We start from the raw sequence: 6,410 nt of genomic DNA, 5'->3' as shown, positions 1-6,410 counted from the left end.
CTATTTTAGTTCCTTCTTGTCAATCGACATTCACGATCAACATCCTCAACCTTGTTTTTCTTCCCCCCCCCCTCGCCGGTACGAACTAAAATTGAATTTTGAAACGATGACAACTATTGAATGAAAAGTAGATAGAATTCGAATTTTTATGTTCGTTTTTGTTTGTTTTGCTTTTTTGTGTATATTTTTATTTGTTTGTTTGTTTGTTTGTTTGTTTGTTTGTTTGTTTGTTTGTTTGGGTTTATTCCTATATTATCTCTTAGTCTGTCTGTCTGTCGTCTGTCTGTTCCATTTTTCTTTTTTTTGTAAACTAGTGAATCGATTTGGTTGAAATTTTGCATGGGCCTTTTTAAATAAAGTGCAGCGAACTAAGTATTGTGGTATCCATTTGATGCCCAATTACTGATTAATAAGGATTATTCACCACAATACCACATTTATTCTAGAAGTTTTCTAAGGAACCACTAGACCGATCTGGCTGAAATTTTGTATGGATATTTGCTATGATAAGGTCCAGCGAACTAAGTAATATGGTATCGGTCAACAGTTAGTGATTAATAGGGATTAGTCACCATAATACCACATTTACTCTAGAATATTTCTCATAAATTTTTATGGGTCTTTGCTATGATAAAGTGCAGCGGACTAAATATTATGGTATCTGGCCGATACACTGTTAGGATTAATAAGGATTAATAGGATTAATATTTAATGCGAAAATGGACACAAATGTAATCATATTCAATCATAAATTTGGCATAAAGCAATCATTTTAATTTTTTTTTTTTTTTCGTTTTTTAATTGGCAAAATGTCTAGTTATTTCCTGATTTATTAGCTTCATACTTTCCTGTCTCTTTCTACATCAGGTTAGACAGCCTGTGACCCATTGGGTCAATGTTAGTACAATGTGAATTAGTGCGTAAATATCATGCCTTGAACCGCTGCTGTTACCAGTGGTTTTCCTCTTCATTGTTTACGTCATTTTCTTATTCACGTCACACACTCCTTTTGTTTCTCTATTAAAGAATTCCCCTTTGATAGGTTTATAAGAGTAGTGGCTGATGGGAAAAAAAAACTTAGAATCTCACAGTATTAACGCTGGTGTTCCTCACGGTTCCATCCGAGGCCCAACTCTCTTCTTGATCTTCATCAATGATCTCCCAAATCACATTCTTACGTCATTCAAGCAGACAACACTAAAATCTATCGCAATACTTCAAAGGCCGGAAATTCCCAAGAACTCTCTGATTCTCTCTATCTTCTGATTGAGCACATGTTCCAATGGAGAAAAGGGTGACTGATTAATTTTGGTGCATCTAAAACAAAGCTTCTATCTTTCTAACATCAACGCTCTTCAAGTTCAACATAAACAAATTTTAATTGAACCGTCCTTGTAAATAATCTAATTATAAAATAAATTCCGTCACAAACGATTACTACGCCACTGTCCTAATAACTACAATATCCACATTAACCCTTTTCCTCGAGTGACCTCCGGGCCTTGATATGTGATGACCCCTGTGTAAAAAAAATACTGTTTGTACGACTGCCTACATCATTTATTTATTCACATCAGGCTCTTACACCACGGCAACTACTACTGTTACTAGTACGTTTTTTTACTTCTTTATTTTCATCATATAATATCTTTCATGGCACTATTACAACTATTACTATTATAGTATTTCACTTTTTCCCCTTTTTACATAAATAATTTCTTCACGGTATCTCATTACTTTCTTTCTGTGAAGCTTTTTTATTACACGGTGGTCACCACTTGTCAAGGCCCGGAAGTCACTCAGGGATAAGGGTTATTGCAAGTACAGTACGTTAGTGTGGAGATTTGATGAAGTGTTTACTTAAGGGGGCGGTTCATTAGGAAGTTGTTAACGTTGGACTTGAAGACATCCAAGTTGTAGTCAGGTGGGAAGCAGGCAGATGGAACAGAGTTCCACAGGCGTGCAGTTCTAAGAAAGAAACTTTGTTCATGGAATCCACGTTTTGATTTAGGCATAGATAAGTGGGGGAAAATTTTCACAGTGGATTCAGCTAGACCGGTGTTTTTTGTGAAAGATTGGCGAGGGGGGACCAGAGATTGGAGTTCAGACTAGCACCTAAGCTTCTGCTACTATTGTTCCCATTTCGTCTTGATTTACGTCATTTATTTATTTACGGCATTATCTTAACCTTTTTTTCTGTTATGCGGTTGCTATTACTTTTCCCCCCTTTCTTACTTGTTTGCGTCATCTGACCTTTTTTTTTTGTTATGCGGTTGCTACTATTCTTCTCTCTCTATTCTTTGTTTACGTCATTTATTTACAGGGTGGTGCAGAAATAACAGATGTGTTGAAAATGAGATCATTTTTTCGTAGATACCTTTCAGAAACGTCTTGCCATTTTATAGTCAAGTGCGGAACATTTGATGTCTATTTCCGGTGATGAAGATATGAATGCGTTTATGAAAGTTTGCATCCACCCTTTGCGGCAGGTCTCTGTCTATTTCTGCAATTACAGGACGAATCTCTATCTGTAATTCTTCAATGTTACGTGACATTTTTGATGATAATAGATCTTTAACATACTCCATTTTAAAAAAAAAATAATAATATTTGAACAAGTCGGGAAATCGGGGAGGCCATGAATTTTTAATAAATCTTGAAGAAATAAGCCGTCCGCCAAAAATTTATTGAAAATGCGATAATTCTTTCGCCAATTTATTAAAAATATTTTGCCATTTTATAAAATAAAGTGTGCAATATGATATCTTTCGTGTGATATGCATTTTTTTCTACGGTATACCTTCTGTGCGAAGAGAAATAACCCAGTTTAGAATTGTGTCGCTTTTAGCAACTGTTTAATGTCGAGTTAAGTTAAAATGTCGACGAAATTCTCTTTGAACAGCAATGACCGACTTGTTATTTATCACGTAGCTCGTGTATGCAAAAACCTTGTGTTTAATTGTACATATTTTGAACTTTTGTCTTAAATTAACAAAATAATTCATTGTTAAATTATCGGGGTTGTATGTAAACAGCATAGCTGTATAACGAGCATATATATGTTCCTCTTGTACACACACACACACACGCATATATATATATATATATATATATATATATATATATATATATATATATATATATATATATATATATATATATATATAAAATTATGTATAAATTAGTATAAAAAACAGTGTAGCTTTATAACGAGCATATATATGTTTGTCTTGTATAGAGGTTTAGGCTTCTTATCATGGGGTCCCGATTTCGAGTCTCGCTAGATTCAGCCACTCTGATGAGTCGTAGACGACGAAACACGTGTCAGTGGATAATTATATTTTAAAAATAATATATAGTCCGCTCCCCATTAAAGGGGTACCAGATTGGTCAATGGGAAAAGTATTCCCAACAAGCATTTAGGTTAAAATGCACTTTCGTATAAATACTTGAATTCATTCAAGAAAGTATCGCTAACAAAAACAAATAAAAACATCTATATATATACATAAAATGAAATGTTTAATATATAATATATATAGTCAAGCACTGTCACCTGAATGCTTTGTGTCCTTCTATTTATTACTCATTTATTTATTTAATCGTTTACTTTTACTTATTCTTTTCTTTTTTACTATCTCTTTTTACGATTGCTTTTACTGTGTTTTCCTGTTTTGTTTACGTCATTTATTTATTTACATCATCATCTTAATTTTTTTCTTGTTCCGCAGTTGCTATTACTCTACCCCTTTCTTCTTTGTTTGCGTCATTTATTTATTTGAGTAATTATTTTAGACTTAAAAATTGGAGGGGTCGCACATTCTAAATCAACCGGGTTGCAATGATTACCTAATTCCCTTATTTTGTCTTTCAGTCCTCAAATTCCATGAGCGATGTTTCTAACAAAGGGTGAAGAATTGCTGTTTCCGAGGTCGGAATCTATTCTATTTCACATTTATTATTGGCTGATTTTTTTTTTTTTTTTTTTTTTTTACATAGAAGAAAGGATTTTTTTTTTGTTTGTCCTTTTTTTTTTAATTTTTGTTTTGGTAGTTTAGTTTCTTTACATTAAGTGTCTTTATGTCTTGTCTGGAGAGATTTTTATAAACAACAAAAAGAAATTCTTAACCTGATCGCATTTTTAAAGAAGAAGAAGAAGAAGAAGAAGAAGAAGAAGAAGAAGAAGAAGAAGAAGAAGAAGCTCGTGATTTGTGATAATTTATCCGTAATTTCGGATGTCGTTATCGTTTGATAGTAATGTTCGTACATGTGAAAATGACCCAGATTATTAAACGTGTGTGGATTTTCGTTAGCGCTACAATCACGACACCTGAGATCCATTCTATTAACGGCAGGACATGTTCGGTGGCTACGCGCCCATACTGAAAGGCGTGTGTGCACCCACGACTGTGGTCGATAACATCCCTGTCGCAGTGACTGCTGTCAAAAACGTTTCGTTCAGGCTACGATAATTAGCGTGTATATCACTGTTGCATAGTCATGTTGCCACACCTAACCCTAACCCTAACCCTAATCTTAACCCTAATCCTAACCCTAACCCTAACCCTGTTCCCGTTAGATCACCGAAGTTAAAAAACGTTGAACCTGGTCAGTACCAGATGAGTGACTATTTGATAATACCAGGTGCTGTATGTAGGAGGATGTTTACATCTTGCAATAACTGCAAAAAGCTAGCGTCGTCATCTGCCTTAACCGGATATAAAAGCGACTGGAGACCGTTTGAGAATTTGATATTACCATGAAATTTCCTCTTTGGGAGGAAGTCGGTTAAACCCGCCTAGAGTGAGTGCCGTTCCAAACAAAAAAAATATGACTGTGGTAAAGTATATCGTGGGGGAGATCTTGTTCGGGTTTTGAGTTTCATCAAGCCGAGAGAAAAGGCCGGCTAATGATTTAGGGACCATGGTAGAATCTTTTTAATTTTTATTGTTGCGGGTTTTTTTTTTGTTTTAATTATGCCCCCCCCCAAAAAAAAACAGGCATATTGCCGCTGAGACATAAGAGGCTGCAATGAATTAGGGGCATCCTGAACGGGGGGTTGTGCAGTGAAATGCTGGAATGTGCTATCATGAACTCATCGCATTTGTATCTCCTCGATAAAATTATCCTTGACTAATTCAACAAACAACAAAATCACACCTCTTCACTGTGGAGATTCCTATATGCTATAAAGCTTTCTACTTAAAATTTATTCCATCGAATTGCTAGATTTTGGAATTCCCTCACCGTTTCCTGCTTCCGGGAATGAACTAACAGACAGAAATTTAAATATGATGCGAACAGATATCTTGTTGCTCAACTCCTGATGGCATGCCTCCTAAGAGTACCTTTTTAAGTACCAAAGGTCATGTGTTGTGGGTTAGGGTTGGGGTTAGGGTAAAGACAGAAATGGAAACCAATATATCAAACACGTTTGTACGAAATATGAAACAGGAAGATAATTACAATGTATAGCAGTTCGAGGAAATAAACTATTAGAGTGAGAAAAAAAAAACTCCAGGCATCTGGGGACCTCTACAGTGAAGGAGCGAGATTTTGCTGCTGGTCAGGATAAGAGGTAAGATCTTTCTGACCGGCGGGTTTGTGGGTGGTACTGATGTTGAGAGGGTGCAAATGCGATACAAGTTCGTCGGGGCACATTCCATTAAAGTACATGTAAAATAAGCACAGGGATTCACGTTGCTGTGATGAGACAAAAGGTGCGGCATGTTAGATAGTTTTGTCGAGGGGGCACAAGTGTAACGAGTTCATCAGAGCATATTTCATTAAAATATTTGTAAAACATGCACAGAGATGCAACACTACGGCGATGGGACAGGGTTTGCATCTTAGTTGACAATGGGGGACCTATTAGATTGGAAACTCTTCTTTTTTTTTTTTTTACTCTATCCAAGAAGGGGAGGATAGTGGTAGATGTACGAGCCCAGAAGTGGAAACAATACTCCATACATGGATGAATGATGGCATTATAGAAGTACAGGATACTATCATGTTTTATAAAGGATAAACTATGAAAAAAAGTAAACTTCTTTCATAGTTATAACCCATAAATACATAAAAAGAATATATGTAAAATCTGGAAAAACATAACTTTAAAAAAATCACACATACACACGCATATATATATATATATATATATATATATATATATATATATATATATATATATATATATATATATTACTTAGAAAAATGCGAGCCTGAAAAGTAATACCGTTAAGATTAAACTAAAAAAAATGTAAAAGGCCTAGTTATTAAAATTGGAAAAGAAAAAGGGCACGATATTCTAGTAAAAAAATATAATAAATATATAACTTAAAATATTGCAGCTATGAGAAAAAATAATTTTAATTCAATTTTACAGATATAATCAATTCTTAATGCTGCAA

Source organism: Euprymna scolopes, chromosome 25 (genome assembly GCF_053919585.1).
Source record: "Euprymna scolopes isolate OS-2025 chromosome 25, ASM5391958v1, whole genome shotgun sequence".
Classification (NCBI taxonomy): Eukaryota; Metazoa; Mollusca; class Cephalopoda; order Sepiida; family Sepiolidae; genus Euprymna; species Euprymna scolopes.
The sequence above is the reverse complement of the archived record's forward strand: the minus strand, read 5'-3'. Positions refer to the sequence as shown.